Below are 21,064 nucleotides of genomic sequence, written 5' to 3' on the forward strand. Positions count from 1 at the left end.
TTGTAATATGGTGCAAGATATGAAATGTTAAAAAAGGTTTGGTGGTTTCAAATTAATTTGAATCAGCAAATTATTTCTGTCTCTCTTACTACCTCTTCATGTACTATAGGTTGATAAAATAAGACTATGTTTCAAACAGAAACAAGTATTTATATGTCTTGTCTGAATTGTTAGAAGAGACTGTTTTCAGTCATATTTCATGAGTCCAGGGAAATGGTAAGAGTGTAAGTTTTCTCTGGTAATTTGTCAGCTGTGTTCTGCTAAGCAACTCATGGTCCATCCGCATGTCAGAATAGGACTGTGCTCTGTAGGTTCTGAATGACTGTGGCTTTTCTTCTGAGGTTTTCTGAGTGGATTTCAAAGTTTTGGTGACATCCACTCTCACTTAACGATTTGTGCAGAGGTGGTATGACTTCATCTTGTGTTCTTTGGAGATGCAGTTCCTGGAAGAGAATCGTGTCCTCGGTAAAGTAGAGTGCCAGTGAAAAGGAGGAAGACCCTGGACAAGATAGGTTGACACAGTGACCGCAACAGTGGGCTCAAATATAAGAACAATTGTGTGGACGGTGATGGACCGGGCAATGTTTCATTTTGTGGTACACAGTGGTGTTCTGAGTCTGAACTGACTCAATGGCACCTAACAACAATAGGGATGACTTGATGGCAACTTCTTTTTGTTTTGCTATTATGCTTGTACCCATGCTATCCTGCTATTGCCCCACTCCAGGTCCCTAGTACCTTTTCACTGCCCTCTGGCTACAACTAACTACACCCCCCAATAAAATTCACTGCCATCAAGTCAATTCCAACTGATAGTGATCTTATAAGACAGTAGAGCGGCCCCATGGGGTTAAGAGACTGTAAATCTTTACTAGAGTAGAAAGCCTCACCTTTCTCTCTTGGAGCAGTTAGTGATTCCCAACCACCAACTTTGCAATCAGTAGCTCAATGCTAAGCTATTATGCCACCAGGTCTTTGATGCCTTAGCCCACTCGACCATTCTGATACCATAAAACTAACTTGGGAGAGGGTGGGGCGTACTAATCTTCAAAACACTCAGACTCCAAACTTACTTTTTTTGAACTACTAAATCTAAACTTTCAATCCTCTAGGTTCTAAATTCTATGAGGCCAGGGACATTAATCTCTTTTATTCATGGCTGTACCTTGATAGCCTACATATAGCCGATATAGATAATCTCTAAATTTGTTAGAGAAAAATAGCTCATTGAATGAATTTGCACTCATTTATCAATGGCCAAGAATCCCTTATCTCTTGGTAAGTTATTTGTATACTTATAGGGAAAGCCTTTGAATTGATTCTCACTGGGGAAATTTTGATAGTGAAACAATCGGGCAGAACACTTAGCAGGCTATGTAAAGTTAGGGGGGCAGGAGGGCTGTGGAGCTACAATTTAGGTCGGCCAGATAGGCCTAGAAGTTTGTCCTTCCTGGTGGTTTTCACCTTTCAAGGCTGTTCAAGTTCTCAGCCGGAACAACCTGTGAGAGCTTAGGGACTTCTTCAGGACAGCACTCAGAAGCGTGACAGGGATAAGGAGAAAGAGTAAGCCAGGGTGGGGCTGTTGGCTTGTTTCCATGTTGGACACTATGATTTCTGGTACATTTAAAAAAGTTTCCTTATTTTGGCTCAAGATCCAAGGGCACAGGACACTGATTTATGATTAAGTGGAACTTTCACTATATGCAGATGCTATCTTTTTTGCATATAAATTGTTTTAAAATATATGAATTTCTGATGAGCTAGGGATAATGGAAAAAGAGGAAAGATAATTATTTTCACCTTCCATGCTACGTTATTATTTTTAATGTGTTCTCAAATAGATGCTCCTGGTTGCTTTTTCAAAATTGTGTTCTGTCTCAACATGTGCTATTCTTGATGTCTATTTTGGACACATATGGGGTTACCCATGAAAAAAACCCAGAAAAATCTCCGCCGGGCAGAGCTTTCATCATACACATTTTCCCTTTTAGGCAAGTGTTGAGCAACTCGCTCTGAGTTAGTGCACCCTATGGCGTTGCCTGGGAAGGTTCTCTCTGGTCACAGTGAATTTTTTTGTAAAAGCAGTTTTGCTTGAACCTTGTCTTTTTGTCTGTTGGCTGACTTAAGAGAATAGTGTGCATATGTGAAGTTTTTTTTCCCATTCAGGAAGCATGCCAGACACTGTTGTGGTGTTGAACACAGCTCACAAGGACAGTGCTATGGAAAAACTCAAGTGTATGAGTGGTTTTCTTGTTTCAAAAAAGGTGAAATGTCAGTTGATGACAAACTTCATTCTGGACATCTATCATCTTCCAAAATGGATGAAAATATTGACAAAATTTGTGCACTTGTGCTCAAAAACCAACGAAAGACCACTGAAGTGATGGGGACGTTATCTGGACTGTCTTAGAGTTCAGTTCGGAGAATTTTCATGGAAGATTTGCCAATGAGAAGGGTCACTGTGAAATCTGTGCCTCGGGTTCTGACGGATCAACAAAAAGAGCATGGACAGGAAACATGCCGTACTCTGAAAGAACAGACCCAGCCATTTCTTTCAAGGTCATTACTGGTGAGGAGACAGACAGGGTGCTACTCTTATCACCCCAGACGCAGACATCAATCGAGACAGTGGAAGATGTCATTATCACTTTGCCCCAAAAGTACTTGTCAGGTTCATTTGTTTTTATTTTTTGATGTGAGAGGGGCAGTGCATTAGGAGTACATTTCACCAGGTCAGACTGTTAATCAAGCTTTCTATTGAGAGGTTCTGAAAAGATTGCATAACAGTATGTGACGAAAAAGGCCTGATTTGTGGCAGACTGGAAGACTGGTCTGCCACCATGACAATGCACCCACTCATGCGATCATCCAGTGGGCCAGTTTTTGGCAAAAAAACATCATGCCTCACTTGCCCCATGTACCTTACTCATCTGACCTCACTCTGTGTGACTGCTTTTTGTTCCCACGAATGAAGAGGGGCTTGAAAGGACAGCAATTTGACAGGGTATAGCAGAGGTGAAGAAAAATACGAGGGAGGCCATCTAACAGGTGAGTTTGAAAAGTGTCTCCAGAGTGGAATCGCAGATCAGACTAACTCCATCAGGTGCAATGGAGAGTACTTTGAAGGTGATAAGGTGGTTTTGTAAAAAATTTAAATACATAGTTTTTAAAAAAAAATCCTGGTTGTTTTTGATACTCCCTTGTACATCTCCAGAAGGCTTGTCTGACCTACCCAATTATAGACAACTACAACTTTACTCCCAACTTTGAGTGGGCTGTAAAGTTTTCTGTCTAGTTACTCCACTATTGAAGTATCTTCAATGAGGGTAATTTAAATTAAAAAGCTTTTCCTGTAGGTATATAAATATATATTGCATATGCATATAAATGTAAAAACATCTCATATAAATATATATATTAAGAGACATATATGAGGCATATACAAATAGATATGTATTGAGGAGTCATGCATATACCTATGCATATAAAGAGGCAGAAAATGAACTTTTTTTTAGAAAATGAACTTTTTGATGAAATTTTTCTATGAATTTTAAGTGCCTTGATATCTGTGTATACATACATAAACATAAATATAACTAAGAATACATACTAAAACATTTCTCATATTCTTTTATTGACAAGATATAAATGTAGCAGAAATATAAGGCTAATCTCAGAATCATTTGTTTTGGTTGATTTTAGTGCTTTTCAATATTTTAGTGTCAGAATTCTTTTTGTAATCTCAATTTTTTAAAAAGATTATCTTTAATCTCTTAGAGTAAAACATTTACTTCTTTTACCACACCATTAAAATATATGATGCGATTAAGTCAAAAGCAGTGTATTTTCATAAAACATTATAAATGGAAGAATATTCATGTTGAGAAATAGTTTCATATGGAAGGGTTATAGTCCTTATATAATGACATAATTTTGATCAGTCTTTTTTTTTTTTTTTGAATTACAGATTTGGCACGAGAGATAGTGAAACTATCAGATGGTGAGTGGGGAGAAAGTGTAGACAGCTTTGCCAGTTTTCCAGTTTAGTTTGGAATCCCATAACAGCAAGTCTATTCTAGGGCCATCTTTGGTTGATTTGTTTCTTCCTGGATTAAAAACAAATATAACTTTTAATCCAATCAAATCATATAGCATTGACAATGGTTTACGGTTTGAAACAAATTAGGATTGCTCAGTACTTTAACACAGGAAAGGCTAAATGTTTGTATGTGTAGTGAAAGGTAAATTAGTAACTGAATCAATTTTCTCAAGTATACTATTTATTTTATACTGGGGAAAAGATATAGAAAACGAGGCTCAGATATTTAATGCTGGACAACCATATAAAAGTGTTTGGTTTGTTTTTTTTTTTGGCCAAGTAGTGATTAAAACATTCTCGTCTTGACATGTTTAATAATGGGCACACAACCTATTTCTTTGTTTCATAACCATTGAGAGCGCTTTTTTTTTTTTTGGCATAGCAACAAAATCAACGCCATCTAGTTAAACTTTTTGATTTACGACTAGACTCCTGCAGCCCTATCAATGAAGATGTAAGAAAAGCCGCGAGGGGAAGCGGAATGCAGTTATTTGGAATGGTACGTGTCCCTTCTAGATAATTTCATGTGGGAAAATCATTTCAAGTTGAAGGATCTTTTACAGACGAGGCGTGGAAATACCTCGAGCGCCGCTCTCTGCGCGGCGTTGCTCCCGGCCAGGCGGACGACCGACGAGGGGCTCGCGGCGGCCGCTTCCTGTCCCGGGGCGGCGCGCCCGGTCGGTCGGGAAGGTGCCGCGCGGGGAAACGTGGCACCCTCTCCCGTCCGCGCCCCGCGCTTCCGCGCAGGGCCGAGCGCCGCCAGGAGACCTGCCCGTCAGGGGGCCGGCGGTCGCGCGCGGGCCGGCGACAGGAGCCGCCCGCAGCGCCGGCGCCCGCTCGCCCGGGAACGGGAAGTTGTCCCCGACCCGCCCCCCGCAGCCGGGGCCGCGTCGTCCCGCACCGCCCCTTTCTCCCGGCCTCTCCTCGGCCTCCGCCACCCTGGCCGAATTCTTGCATAAATTATGCCAGGCGCGCTTGACGTCAGGTGGCGGCGCGCGGGCGCGGCGCAGAGGAGCCGGCCTCGGGCGCGCGCGACCCCGCGGCCCCGGGCGCGCGCGGCGTGCCGGGCGCGCGCAGGCGCTGGCGTGCAGGGGCCGCAGCGGCGGCGGCGGCGGCGGCAGCGGCGGCGGCGGCGGCGCGGGGTTTGAGCCGAGGTGGTGCAGTCGCGCTCCTGCTCGGGAACTATCGGATTAAACTTGTAGCGAGTGAAATTACACAAAGGAGCGCCGCGGAGGAGGCGGCCCGGGGGTCCAGGGACCCTGAAACTCGCCCGAACCGTCCGCTTCGGCCAACTCCGCGCCCGTGCACTCAGCCCCTGGCCGCGGCCGCCGAGCCAACTCGAGAGCCCGCTCTGCGTTTTGTTTTCCCCTCGGCGCCGGCAGTAGTGGAGCCCGAGCGACCCGGTGAGCGCGAGAGTTGGCCGTGCGCACGGGAGGGGCGGCGGCGGCAGGAAGCCGCTCCAGGCCGGGGCTGCCGCAGAGTTGGGAGCAAAGAGTTGGGCGTGTGTGGGGCGGAGGGCCCGGGCGACTGGGGCAGAGCGAGCGCTGCGCCGACCGCGCCGCCTGCGGGCTCCGAACCCATAGCCAAGCGGCGCCCGGCGCCCCAACTTTTGGCTGCGCTCTCAGGCGGCGGCGGGGGCGCGCGGTCCGGCCGAGGGTCACTTCCTCGCCTGTAAATGGCTTTTTGTTGTGCTGCCGGCGTGGGGCGGAGAGGGGGGGGCGCCGGGACCCGAGGGAGCGTGTCTGCGCACGGAGGAGCGCGAGCGCGTGTCCTCCCGCCGGCGCCGAGCACGCGTCGCCGGCTCCGTTGGAGAGAACCGGGCAGCAGGAAAAGTTGGGCTCCAACTCCTGGGCGAGTGGGCGAGGGGCGCGCGGGCACGGGCCGGCCGAGCGGCGACGGCGGCTGGCGAGCGGCGCGACCCCCGCCCCCGCCCCGGACCGACCACGCTGCGCTCGCCGGTAGCTGCAGCCGCACGGGCGCGAACAAAGTGCTTCCCTCCTGGCGCGGCGACGCCGGCCGCGGGGGGACTGCCCGAGCGAGGTGGGTAGGCGGCGGGGAAAGTGCGAGGGGCGCCGGGCGCCGCGGGAGAGGCGGGGGCACCGGGAACACGCGGTGCGGCGGCGGGGGGGGGGCGTCCCAGCCCAAGAGCCGCGGCTGTGGTGGCGGCCGAGTTGCGAACCTGAGCTGGGGGTTTCGTAGCGGCTCCAAATGCTCGCCGAGGAGAAGAAAGGGTGCGAGCCGGAGAGGCGCGGCGCGGAGGGGACCCCACCTTGACGAGCTGGCCGAACCGGCGGCTGCGACTGCATAATAGAGACTTTAACCCCCAGAGCAGCGCTGCTCTTCTGCCCCCGCCCGCTGGGGGTCATCGCCGCGGGGGAGGCTCGCCAAGTGGCCCCCAAGGTGCCCTGGGTGCGCTCGGCCCCGCGTTGAGCCGTGGCTCGGAGCACGAACGGTCAAGGTGGCTGGAGGCCAAGCGGTCAGCGGGGAGAGGAAGAAGGGCGGCGGGGGCAGGGTTGTTTGTTTGATTCACATCGGGGACTGGGCTCGTGGGGCGCGGGCGGGGCGCCGGGTGGCCGTGGTGCGGGGGAGGCGGTGGCGGCGCGGCCGTGGCCGCGGGTGGGGACAAGGACCCGGCTAGGGCCGGGAGGCTCCGGGGAAGGAGCCGCTGGCTCGGAGCAGCCATCATTACCAATCCGCCTTTCTCTGGATGGCTTTGCCTCCAGGAGCTCTGCGCGATGGGAGCGCACCCCAAACTCACACCAGCCCGCTTTGTGAGCGCACCCGTGGAGCAGCAGGCAGCGGGGAATGTGCCCGCGATGGGTCTGACTATTTTCCCGAGGTCACTTTTAGAGACTGTTCACGCCTCGGTTTAAAACTAGTCACCCCCCCCCCTTTGAACAGACAATGGACAAAAGAAAAGTAGCAACCCACATGGAGAGTTTCCTTTTGAATTGCTAGAATTAGATACACTAACCAGTTCTCCACTTGCTAAGTATACTTTTAGTTTCCCATTGTATCTGATCTAGCAATAACTTAGACTAAAATGTGTTCATCCCCTGAACTTGATTTCTGAAATACATAGAATATATTCATTTCATTTTTAAAAAGATATGTGAAGGCCCTGCTGTTTTTTTAAAATAAGAATTTAAGCCGTCTTTGCAGTGGGTGCTACCTTTAAAAAGGGTTCAATTTATTGTCTCTGAATTCTTTCCTATAAAGGGGATGGGTACCTATTGTATGTAATAATCAAGTAGAACAAAATTATTTCTCTTTATTTTCTCATGGCTCTAACGGGGACCAAAAAACTCTTTTGTGACTTTGACCTTAGCAAACATATAGATTATAATGTATCCCCATTATAATCTATGTAGATGGTAGTAGTGTGTGAGCACTGTGTAATTCCTATTTCTGAGATAACTTGAGCAGCGATTTTATGAAGTTGAAGCCTGTTTCCCACCCCCCAGAGCACATCTGTCGCAGAGTGTTTTTGTCTTGCTGTTGCACAACAGAAGCCCTCCGGTCTTTACCCTAAAATGGCAGCTTTCATTTGACTGGGGCCCATTCATTGACGATGATAATAAAGAGGCGGAAAGCTAGATGCTTGGGGCACGGAGCGGGACTCCGCTTTGCCTTTCTAGGTGGTAACAAGTAGAGGACATTTTATGTCTTCTACTGTGCTCATGAACACCCCACCCCCCAAAAAATCCCTACAAAAAAAGTTACAAAGTAAATAATTTGCAAATGGGAAGGAGCAGTGAATTTTAGGAGCTAAATTTTCCTGTTTGCCAAGTTGGGCCCTTTTGGGGGTAACTTGCAGATAAACAACAGATTTTTTGAGGCTTGTAACAGGTGAATTCCTCATGACATTCAATAATCTGGATTGTTATTTTTTAGCACATATATCCTCTTGATATTTATTTTTTTCACCATCTTTACAAGTTAGTAAAAAGAAATTTGATGAAGTCAAATGAGTTTTAGATAGGAAGTGGATTTTAAAAGTGATGTGAATTTAAACTCTAGTTATATTGGTTTAATCAGTGGATTTAATTTAAAATTCATTAATAACTTGCTTTATTGTCTATGTCTTAGCATAGAAATCCAAGTAAGTGGTTGTGCAGTCAATGGTTAAAAATGCAAACATTCTTTACTCTTTTTGAGAAAAAAAAATAAGTTGAAACAAAAAAGCCAGGTTAAACTAATGCTCCCAGTAGCTTGGTTTTAAAATAATACTTCCATAGATTTACCTCCACTTCAGTGAGATCCTTAAGACCATTACCTAACTTACTTTTATGAGAGTTGTGTATGCTAACCTTACTTTTACTGAGTTAAAATGAAAAGCCCGAGAAATGCCTTTCTGGCTCTGTATTAGGTAAATGTTGCAATTCTTTATACAGATGTAAGATTAATAATGCAATATTTGTAGTTTTTAAGAAGTTAGGTCAAATGTACAAAAATATTTTTGTCTCAGAATACAATCTAGTGCTTCTGTGTTCATTTTGTGTAACTCTAAGTTGATAGCAGTTTTTTCAAACCTAGTCTTAATAGCATTTTATTTCCAACTAATGCTTGAGTAAGAACTTGCAGTCAGCCTCAATTAAGTTAATTTTGATTCAGTAAACATGGCTGCGTAAATGGGTAAATAGGTGGCAGTGTTTTCCCTCAAGGCATATACCATCTAGTAGGAAAGACAGTTCTATAGGTATATGGATATTTAAATTCAATTGAAATTTAACTTTTAAGGAGATTTACTTTGGAGAAACTAGGTATCTTTTCATCATCCAAGTATGATGGTGTAGGCATGATGGCCAGCTTATCAACATCTATAAATAAGGCCTTACAAGAAAAGAAAAATGCTTTGAGTTCAGGAAAGTGTGTGACTACTGAAAAAGAAAACTACTTTCAAAGCTTCGGCTTGGAAGAAAGTTGACCTAATTCCAATATTCAAGTTATCAAAAACAAAAAAACCCCAAACAACAACAAACCCTCAGACTCACTGTCATTGAATTAATTCTGGCCCATAGCCACCCTATAGCTATATGTAAAACAAAACAAAACAAAAACTAACAAAACAACAATAGATCAGATACAAAATGGATACAGAACACATAGCTAAAGTACAGTACAATGTTGAGAAACATTGTGGGTCATGTTGAGATGTCAGGAACATAACTGGTTTTCTGTGACTCTTGGCATTGTCTTACTCATTCACATGGACACATGGACAAAGCTATTCTTAGGCCCTTTTCTAAATGAACTGAATTTATTTTATCATATTTTTTTTAGTTCGGGAGATAATTTTTTTCTCTAGAAATTTTTTTGTCTTAGATCTTAAAACTTTGACATTCAAAGATGACTGGTGATAACAAGCATGAAAGAATATAGGACTGAAAGAATCTAGACAAGAATATAGATGGTCACTTAATTTTTCTACCAAAGCATGAAAATGCATTGATTTATTTCAATCCAGCTACCATGCAGGCTGCACTTTATGACAGTAGACCACAGTTTATTGTGAACTGATTAAGAACTGCAAAGTAGTTGAAACCATGAATAATGCTAGAATTTTATATTTTTCTCTTTTAGCTTACTAAAACTCTAAGATGAAACTACATACACCTTTATGACAAAATGATAAGTAGCATCAGAGGATCACAATAGTGCTGTCAAATAGAAATTCATTTTTAAACATTAGCAGTTCTTTGGCTATTTAAAACAGGAGGGCCTCAGAGATCTAGTTTAACTGTCTCATTTTACAGATTAAGAAACTAAAACCCAGAGAGATTAATTAAATGAATTGCCTCTGGCTGGTCACCTAGGTATGGCAGAGCTTACTGGAGTCGGATTGCCCTCCCGTGTCCTGTGCTCATGCAGGGGATGGTGGGCCTGTCTTTGTTGAATGATTGAGCTGGTTCTGGATGATCCAAAAGGACTTGATTTAGGAATCCTATGGCATAGAGCACAGGTATCGCCCACTTTTAAAAGTTTGCTTTATGCTGCTTCACCTTTTGAGAGATCAGTTTTCACTAACTGGAAGAAATCTCAAGCAGATTTCCACTTTTGTGAAAAAGGCAAAAAGTGAAACTAGTGTTTTGCATTTGTTTTGCAGCAAACATTAAAGAGGCCATGAGCACGTGGAGAATGGTGTCCCCATGCTCCTTCCCGAGAACAGCTCTCCCTCAGCGTAAAGCTGTCATGGCCTTGACCTGTGTCTGAACACCATGTTAGTGTTATTGTAGGTTTTATGTGTGATTTGCTATGATTTGATAGTTTGTGTTTTGGGCCTGGGAAGTCTGGAAAAGTGTATCCCATGTATACTAGTGGTAATTGCTTCTTCACTTTATGCCGTTTCCAAAGGTGCCGCAGGACCACTCCCTCCACCTGCAGACAGTGGGGAACCTGTGTCCAGTCTTACAGACAGGTTTTCAGCCAGCAATAATTTATTTATTTCTTCTGTATCATAGGGTGGCACTTTTTTTTGAAAAGCTATGATTATACATCTAGAAAAAAATGCAGAGATAATTATTCCAAGATTTGATTACTGTTTTCATTTTACACACATGTATTCATTAACATAACTAGATTCCTCTACTTTTTATCTAATGTTAGGTGACTGGAAACATAATTTTTATCCTACTAAAGTATTTCAGGGGGGCAAAGGGTGGAGGTGGTTATAATTTGTTTTTGCTTGAGGTAGAATTCTCCCTTTTCATATAGAGCCCCAGATTGGATTCCCGGCCAGTGCATCTCATATGCAGAGGCTTGTGGATTGGTGTGATGCCGACTAGGCTTAAGCAGGACTTCCAGACAAAGATGGATTAGGAAGAATGACCTTGTGGTCTACTTAGGAAAATGAGCCATGAATACCCTCATGGGACCACTACAACCCAATTCATACTTGATCATAAAGATGACATAGGACTGGGCAGTACCTGGTACTGTTATGTATTGGGTTTCATGTGTCTGGGACTCACTTGATATCAACTAGCAACAACTTGTTTTAGAGTTTTGTGCTGCCTTTGACTGATGTCAGGCGGGGTTTGGGGGCAGTTGAATCGTGACTATGGTCAGTTTTCTCAGCCTCTTGTTTCCTTGTTCATCAATTCATCAACTATTTATTGTGTACCTGCTACCTGAAAAGTACCTCCTACAAGTTAGGAATGCAGAGGAGCTCTGCAGACTACAGTATACCCACACGGAGAATAAAACACCCTGCCCAGTCACAGGTGCTCTGTGGTGGACACAGGAGTGAGAGCTTATTTGGGCCTAGAACAACCTTGAGGGGTGTTATCCCTTAGAGTGGCTTTTACGCTGCTACACAAATGAAGATAGAAGCATGGTGGTGAGGACCGGCAGACCTGGAATGGGTTGTTGGAGGGCTGTGCTGTGGCCTGAGGGAGCCAGTGGGCAGAGGGAGGGGGGTGCTCAAGAGGCAGACAGAAGCCAACCTAAGGCTTACAGGATGGGCATTTGGAATTTATTTTATAAGCAAGTGTAAGTAGAAGCCACTGGTGGGTCGTAGGCAGTGTTTGACATGAGCAGATGTGCTTTTTGAAGAATGAAATGGTGGGTGGGGTAGGTATTGAGAATACGTTGGGAAATCATCTGGGTTAGGGAGTTGCTATTGTGACCCATGTGATGGGCAAATGACAGTAGTTTGGACAAACTCGGTGGCCATGGAGTTAGAGAGAGATGGACCCATGAGAGAGTTAGGAAGTTAGATGAATAGGACTATTGTAATAAACTTGTTCTCAGGAAAGGTAGATTTCTGATGTAGCTAATCTTTGTACCTGGCTGGCTGGCTAGTTTTGCTCTTCATGGCAGGGAACACCTGAAGAAGACCTTGCTGAAGGAGAAAGAATGAACTATGACCCATTATTTTAGAACTTGACATTGGCAGTGCTTTTCCAAAAATTTCCAAAAACAATCTGCTTCCCAGTATGAGGTTGGTCTACATGTAGTGACTGCCAAGGATTGCAGGTGGGTTCAGTAGGGACGTTTGTTTAATTGCTGCTGCTTGCTGCTGTAGGGTCGGTTCTGTGCAAGGTGACCCTTTTTGTCTGAGAGTAGAACTCTGCTCTGTAGAGTGTTCAGTGGCAGATTTTTCAGAAGTAGATTTCCTGGACTATCTTCTAGGGTGCCTTTGGGTAAAGTTGAATCCTGTGATACTCAGAGTTGTCGCATTTTGTTCCGGTGTCTTCATATTCTGGAGACACAGGGACACTGCATTTTTTTCTGAGACTATTTATCTATTGGACTGGAGTCCCTGGGCTCCCAGCAACATCTGGTGGATCTGCTATGCTTCAAAGATGTGCTGCGTTTCTCCCTAGAGGGTTATGTTTTATGAAATGGTATAGTCCTGTATGGTGGTGAGAGAAATAATATGTTACCTGAGTAATTGAGGAGAAAAATGCAACTTTGCTTATAGAATTACTTGGCTTTCCATTGAGGAAGTACGCACCATATGTAGGTTGTCTTGACAGTCGCTTGGTTCCGTTACTATGCAAAGTGATTGGTAGTAAGTGGGGAAGGATAATGAGTAGATCTAGAAAAATTTCTAAGTTATTTTTAATGTTATCTGAAGGGATCTAAATAATGAAAATCTGTATCCTTAACCTCCCTCGCTCCATGGAAATGTTTGTATTTGGGGGTGGGGTGGGGTGCGTGCGCATTTTTATATGTATATTTTGGGTGTGTGTGCACACATTTTTATATGTAATTCTTATTACCTGTCTGTTTTAGATACCATTTTTGGTTTTGGTGCGTCTTGGGGTTCGTTTCTTGTAGGGGCTCTATTTCAGATTATTTTGTTTGTTTCCGTTGTTCCTTAGAAGCCTTTTGGTGGCCATTTTGACTCATAGTCATGTTCACCCTTGTCTCCTGTAGGGTGAGAAAGATTAAATGGTTTGTTGTAGGTACACATATTCCATCTGAGGTTTTATTCTCGCCTCTACTGGTTTAGGTGATTTTTAAAAGAACTTAATTACATTCAGGGTGCTGTAGTAGTTATACGCTGGACTTCTAACCACAAAGTCAGCAGTTCAAAACCACCAGCAGCTCCATGGGGGAAAAGATAAGGCTTTTTACTCCTGTAAAGAGTTAGGCTCAGAAACTCATAGGGGGTTTGTTCTACCTTTCTATGGGGCTGCTAAGAGTAGGCAGTGAGCAATGGTCCTGTGAGTGAAATGGAAAAGCTTTGTGTGTTGTCTTTAGTGTCAGATAGGCTTTGCGAATGACGCTGACAGCTTACATCTATTACTGTTTTCTTAAATTTGCTCATCACAAATTTTTTGGGTGTGGAATGCACTCTCTCACTTGGTACCCTAAACAGTGTATCTTATGGTTTTAGAAATCGCCACCTCAGATGTAGGCACTAAATGGAAACCTGCATGCAGGCTCCTGTGATGTGGTTGTTAGCGGAAGGATAAAAAGAAAATTTATACCGGGTCTTCCTCTTTCCCTGGCCAGCAGCAGAGGCTGAGGGGGCAGCAGAAGTCATGAGGCAGATCGGAGTTTTTGACCGTGCATTTTCATCAACTGAGGGGCCAGACAATGAGCCATGACACTGAACTGTCTCCTCAAATGGCTCCTATAATCAGCATGGCCTTGACCACCCAGCCTTGGTGTATGGAAAGGCAGGAACTGGACATAGGTTGCAGTTTTTTTTGACATATCACTTACTCTACATGGTCCCTTCAACTTAAAACAATTGGAAGTTCTATACCATATTTGTGGATTATGTAATAGGGCATGTGGTTTCTAAATACTAACCTCACCCTCACCCCACCCATTTATGCAACAATTTTGTGGACTAACTTTGACCTTTAAAGAATCTACTTTCTTGTTTTGTTTTCCCTTCAAATGAAAACCCCTCCATTTTAGAAATTTGTTTGGCATGAGGGTGAACAAAGCATTGCTACAAAAATCATAGAAACCTTTATTAACCCAAAATACCACAAGTTGAGCGATTGTTTCTGAACATATCCTCAATCTAGGTCTGGACTTTATGAATGGTGGTGGCCCAGCTCTGTAATCCTTCCTTGGAGAATTCTTCATTCTTTGATCTACATCACAACATTTTTGGCATCCCAGAGGGACTGAGATGGTGTTCCTTTTAAATGGTCCTTGAGTTTCAGAAACAAGATCATGGTTGTAGGGTGGATAGGGTAAAGGTTTCCTGAAGAAATTCTCACAGGACAGCCCTTGTTACCCTCAGAGAATGAGCAGGTACCTTGTTGTGGTGGCAAAAGAGGTGCTGGCACAACTTTTCTGGTCTTCTTCACACCAATGCAATTTCCCATTTTCCCAAAGCTTCTTTCTCGTAATCCTCTGTGATCTTCCTGTGCCCTTTCAAGATAATCTATCAAGATTATCCTACTGCACACTCCTCCCACCCAAATTCAGTCACCATACCTTTTGAGCTGACTCTACTGCCTTGAATTTAACTGATCCAGTGTATTCCCTCAGAAGACACTGCTTTGATTGAACTTATTCTCTGAATGGTATTGATAAATCCAAGACTTCTCTGGTTGTGATTCATTCCACTCCATTTTTGCCTTAAGCATTGATAGTACTTAAAAGACAAATGAATGTCAGCTCTTTGAGCTGTTATTCTGCATAACCCTTTTGACACCCATTGAGCTGAAAGCTTGATAGGCCAAGATAGTCACTACTCTTAAAAATAGCTAGCCATGTGAGATCCTAGCTTCAGTAGCCACACATCAATGGTAATTCTATACTTTTCTTCCACCGGTTCCTGGACTTCAGCCACAATAGATTGTTCATTCCTTGTTGACGGTTGTCCCTTTCTTGGCTCATCTTTGAGGTAGTCCCGGCTTTCCTAAAAACACCGAATCGACCCCAACAGTGTTGTTTTATTTGGGGCAGTACTCTTGCAAACTTATTGTGAAGATTTAGGAAGATATCTACTTGATCTTTGCTAAAAATTTGTTCCTAACCCCAACCTCAAAACAGTTTTTTCCCCTCTCATGGCATAAGAGGGATTCTTTTTTGTTGAAAGTACCCTAATGACATTAAGACAAGTGTATTAATGAGGAAGTATGTCTGAAGTTATCCACCAATCACAGAGACTTGTTTGAACCTATTTTGGTTGGAATCAACCTATGAATACATAAACTGGACTTCTGATAGCAATACTTTTTGACTTGCCCTAGTGTTTAGAATTTAATTAGCACATGTGCATACTATTTTTTCAGTCCTAAAAACTCTTAAGCATTTTTAGCATATTGAAAGTCAGTTTTTTGCTATTGTACATAGTAAATAATAAAACTAATTTGAACATGCATAGACAGTCAAGCTATACCTTTTTTCAACATGTTTATCAATCTTGCAATTATTTACAGATGGAATGGGTAATATAACTCTTGTCTAGGTCCTTAAAGTGGACTTTTCCCACTGTATTCTAAATTTTCTATATTCTGAATACTTTTACAGTGTTTTATTTTTGTGTGTTCTTAACCTTGTTTCGTCTGAAATTTTGCCTTGGCCAATTGCTGGTCTATTGATTTTGTCAGAGAAATAATACAGACTCATCTTGAGAATTTAAAAATCTTGATTGAATCAAGAAATCTTCTCCTCCCCTTCAATTGAGAAGTGGTAAGATAATCAAATTAAAGTACTGAAATCATAAAACAATATTAAAATGGCAGTAATAATCATAATAACTAGCTAGTAGTTATTGAGCATTTCATTTGCTAGGCATTGTGCTAAGTGTTTAATATGGGTCATTTTATTTTTAAATTTTTTATATTTGATCATTTTATTAGGGGCACATGCAACTCTTTTTACAATCCATACATACATAATTTGTGCCCAGCACATTCATACATATGTTACTATCATCATTCTCAAAACACCTGCTTTCTACTTGAGCCCTTGGTATCAGCTCCTCATTTCCCCCTCCCTCCCCACTCTCCCCCTCCCCATGGGTCATTTTATTTAATCATCAGAATAACTCTTAAGAAGTAAGTAGAATTATTATCCTCTTGCCACCCCCCATTCTATAGATGAGGATTTAGATCGAGAAGTTAAATTGTCCAGGGCCACACAACTGTAGCAAATGATCTTTGGTGGTGGAGTTTGGATCCGCATTGGCCTGCTGTCAGGAACTGCCTGGGCAAACCATCTGTCTAGCCATCACCTGGGCTTGTGTTACTGCTGCAGTAATGGGAAGATCAGTGCCAAATCCCTGGGAGAAGATGAAGCTCTCTACTCCTGTAAAGATTTACAGCCTCTGAAATCCACAGGGGCCAGTTCGGCTCTGTCTTATTTGGGTCTATTTAAGTCTGTATCGACTCAATAGAGTAAGTAAAGCCAAGCCAGTTCCTGTTGAGTCAAATCAGACACATGTTGATCTCTCAGGTGTGTGAGAGTAGAATGATTCTCTGGGATTTCAATAATTGGGAGTTTTTGGAAGTTGATTGCCAGGACTTTCTCTCTACGTGTCTCTGGGTGGATCAGAACTACCAGCCTTCCAGTTAGTTCACTTAACCAGTTGTGGCACACTTAATTTTAACAGAAAAATTCTCCTTAAAAACCACCAGGAATACTTTGAAATTTTATATCACCCATTTTAAGCCAACGTTGTTCTCTGTTTACCTTTCCTCTGTTCATACTTACTTTATTTGACAGGACCATGTGTCTTGGGATATCTTGCCACCTCAAAACTCACTGCTATTAAGTCAATTCCAACTCATAGTGACCGTATAGGAGAGAGTAGAACTCCCTAATGTTCTGAGACTACATCTTAACATACAGCCTCATCTGTCTCCTGTCTTGCCCCCCATGGTGGTTGAACCCTATACCTTTCACCCCGAATGTTCTTCCTCTCCCTGGAAGATGAGGGGAGACCAATTGTTCTGAAGTTTTTAGTCTGTCCTGGCTAGGAACTTACAGGTAGACACCAGACAGGTGAAGGTGCGCACTGTAAAAATGAAGGCGATAGTAGGACCAATCACTAGGCACTATTTTATGAGATCTTTATCTGATGCATTAAGTTTAATAGGTGGTACATTTATTGAGTAGTTACTACATTAACATCTGTGAAAGCTGGAACTTGTGTGAGGCAGAAATCACAATATTTTCCACTAAACAATCAATCAAAAAGTAAAGACTATACTCTGCCAAAGGCTGAGAACTTTTTAGTCCCTGAAAAACTGGCACTTCAGCTGAGTTCCAGCTCTCACAGGCTGTACTATATTATTTTTACCTCATTTAATTACTGAACTTACCAAACTTTTTTTTCCCTTCCCTTAATGGACAGAAAATGCCTCCAGATTGACTAGAAAATGAGTGGTCTGTTATGGTGATTAGCTACACAGTTTTTCCCTCAGGACTAAAGATGTGGACAATCTATATTTGCCTAATCCTCTGTTGGTTACACTGAAGTGATTCGGTGTCCCAAGCACTAAAAACATTTGAGAGGCCGGCTTCCGCTCTTCACCAATGAGCACATAGTACTTTCTGAATTGTGCCTTACTCTCTCTCAGACTCAAGCCACACTCACTGCCATTGAGTTGAGTCCAGTGCATCCTAGCCCTGGAGGGCACAGGAGAACTGACCCTATGGATTTCAGAGGCTGCTTTTTTTTTTTTTTAATTTTAACAATTTATTAGGGGCTCATACAATTCTTATCACAGTTCATACATATACATACATCAATTGTATAAAGCACATCTGTACAGTCTTTGCCCTAATCATTTTTTTCTCCTCTTTTCTTTTTTTACATTTTATTAGGGACTCATACAACTCTTATCACCATCCATACATATACATACATCAATTGTATAAAGCACATCCATACATTCCCTGCCCCAATCATTCTCAAGGCATTTGCTCTCCACTTAAGCCCCTTGCATCAGGTCCTCTTTTTTTTCCCCTCCCTCCCCACTCCCCCCTCCCTCATGTGCCCTTGGTAATTTATACCTCGTTATTTTGTCATATCTTGCCCTATCCGGAGTCTCCCTTCCCCCCTTCTCTGCTGTCCCTCTCCCAGGGAAGAGGTCACATGTGGATCCTTGTAATCAGTTCCCCCTTTCCAACCCACTCACCCTCCACTCTCCCAGCATCGTCCCTCACACCCTTGGTCCTGAAGGTATCATCCACCCTGGATTCTCTGTACCTTCAGCCCTCATATGTACCAGTGTATAGCCTCTGTCCTATCCAGGCCTGCAAGGTAGAATTCGGATCATGGTAGTTGGGGGTAGGAAGCATCCAGGATCTGGGGGAAAGCTGTGTTCTTCATCGGTACTACCTCGCACCCTAATTAACCCATCTCCTCTCCTAAACGAGAGGCTGCTTTTTTTATGAGAGCAGGAAGCCTCATATTTTTTCCGGGGAAGTGGCTGATGGTTTTGAACTATTGACCTTAGAGTTAGCAATCCAACGTGTAATCTACTATGCCACGAGCCCCTAGAGCTTACTCTGTAGTAAACCATTGTTCCTCAATTTCCTCAAACCTACAATTCTCTAAAAATCATGGGCAGTGTTCTATTTAATGATCACTTGTGTGGTCATATTTGATTAGTTATGGAATATTACATTTTCTGATTCACACTAGAGAGTTACAGGGTATCCTTAAAAGCTGTAGAAATTACATTTCCTTTACTCGTTGACTTAACCCATTCTTCCTTATTGTTGGGGACAAAAAGGAAAAGAGTCTTAAATCGTGCAGTAGGTCTGGGTTGGAATGGAATATGAATAACTTGAAATTACTGAACAGGTGAAACCAAATAAGTTTCCTTATATCCCATTGCTGTTTAGAGTGGCTAAAAAACACACAAGCTGGAATGCAGACAATTCTTATTTTATTTTTCACATAAAGTCAATTTTATTTATCCATGGCAACAAATGAAGAAAATGGGGTAAAATTTAAATGATTCGACTTAGAAATATGACATTCCTTGTTTAATTAGAAATTTACAAGTTGATATTAAAGTAAATTTTTTTTCTTATCTAATAAGGACTCAGGAATTGATCTCAGTCGCTGATCTTTGTGGAACATAAACTGTGTGAGTTATCATTTTGCTCAACTGCTCAAACTGTTTTCATTGAATCAAGGGATAGGATTAATTAAAACACCAAGATACATAACTTTAAGTACCATTTTACATGTGAAGAAATGGAGTTTTAGTTGGGGCTCAACATCAGGATTCTTGTTTTATTAGCATTAATCTCTGTAGAAATTGCTTTAGATGGTCCATCCCAACGATCCAGAGCTTCTATCTAAGGTGAGATACAGACAGTGTTTGCAGTGGAGTTGATTTCAATTCATGGTGACCCCACATATTATAGAGTAGAACTACTTCTTGGAGTTTTGTCTGTTTTTAATAAAATCAGGTAACCAAGTCTTAAGGGGAATTGCTGGTGGGTTTGAACTGCCAATCTTTTGGTTAGTAACTATAGTATCGTGAGTCTTCCTTAGAAGGGAAGGGAGGACATACATGACTCTATCAAGAATACACATGCCTGCAATTTCCAGGGAGCTGTTGCAAAGTTGAACGTTGTCTGTCAATGGATTCTAGTTGGACCCGGGACCTCTTTTCCCTAGATGTCATAGCTTACTGGTTGCACTTGACAGACGCTTGCACCTTGCAAGGTTAACTATATCTCATTACCATTTTATTCACCAGTGTGTCATGCTGTAGGCAGTCTCAAAGAATTTACTTTGCTCAAGAATTTCTCACCCTCCACCCCCACGACTATTCAAGATGCACTTCATTTCATGTCTTCTGTCTGTACAAAACTAGGGTTGCCCAGGAAAGAACACAGGCTATTAGTACTTAGATTCCTATTCATGTCCTTTCTTCCCCTTTTTGCCTTAACTTGTGTGAAGACCCATCCTCTCTGAAATGCACACTGCTGCTGCTGCATACAAGACAGCAGGGCAGCTTCTAATTCTCTAAATGCGTCATTTATCTAGGTGTACAATTTAAATATGTGCATCAGAGGGACTGCCAAATACTACTTTGCCTCATAGAGATAGTCCAGGGTGATATATTTCTGGGCTTTTTACTTATTTGTAGTGATACTTGAATACATTGTTGACTACCTTGAGTATAAAGTAAGCTTGCCATTGAAACTTACTTTGCTCTTTTTGGTTTTCTTAAAATTTTAAGCTTTTGCCTCAGTTGCCCTTTGCTCATCCCTCCTCCTCCTCCTATCTTATTGAAACCGTGCTGACCATGTGTGTCTCTTGAAACACGACTCCACTGGAGGATCTGGGCCTTCCGTGGCTGCTTTTCCGGTTCATTTCTCTTCTTCCTACTCCCCCTCTCCCCCCCCCCCCCCCCCAGCCTGTCCTCGGAATCGTCATCTCGACCGTCTCTAGGTCCTCATCTCGGCCCTGGGCTTCGGTTCTTGTTTCCATGCGCACAGACACTCCATGTGCGTTCTTCTCATCAGCTCTTCCGACTCCAATCTTGGACATCCCACCCTGTTTCAAACCGAACGCACCACCACTCTTCTGACATAAACATAACAGCTCGAAACTCTAAACCCGGCTCTTTCCTGAAGCCGTATCCGCATCGCGAGTCTTCATTTTCATTCCTCCTTGAGTCCGTGGATGGAGACAGTGGTGGCTCCTCGTTGATGGACACCTTGTCCTTGCATCTTTAAGCCATTGCTGCTTCCTCTCAGCTTGAACTATGTCTGCTCTATCATTGTGGTGATTTACAGGGTCAATTGAAGTGAGTGGGCGATAGCCCACGTTTGGGGGCAGCTACACTACCCTCTTCCTAGGGGAGCAGCCTCTGCCTCTTTTCTACATCGCCCACCCCTCCAGGGCAGTTCAGGCCTTCCCCTCTGAGTGCTAGATTTAGGTGAGGGACCCAGGGCTGGCGCCTCCCCGCTCTTCCTATGGAGTGGGAGCCTCCAGGGACTTACAGGGTGACCCGTGGGCTAAGCCTCTTTATGCAACTGTGCCTAATAGGGCTCACTACTGAGCTCATC

At 43.3% G+C, this 21,064-nt stretch overlaps 1 protein-coding gene across 3 annotated transcripts in view; it reads left to right on the top strand.

Annotated features, from left to right (window-relative positions):
• Window positions 1–5,231: 5,231 nt before the first annotated feature.
• The window catches only part of CHD7 (chromodomain helicase DNA binding protein 7), a 274,681-nt gene continuing 258,848 nt past the window's right edge, over window positions 5,232–21,064 (top strand). For all 3 annotated transcript variants that reach the window (XM_075549703.1, XM_075549705.1, XM_075549704.1), the window contains exon 1: window positions 5,232–5,502. The gene's annotated coding sequence lies outside the window, so the exon portion shown is untranslated. The remainder of the gene's footprint in view (window positions 5,503–21,064) is intronic.

Source organism: Tenrec ecaudatus, chromosome 5, assembly GCF_050624435.1.
Source record: "Tenrec ecaudatus isolate mTenEca1 chromosome 5, mTenEca1.hap1, whole genome shotgun sequence".
In the NCBI taxonomy this organism is placed as follows: domain Eukaryota; kingdom Metazoa; phylum Chordata; class Mammalia; order Afrosoricida; family Tenrecidae; genus Tenrec; species Tenrec ecaudatus.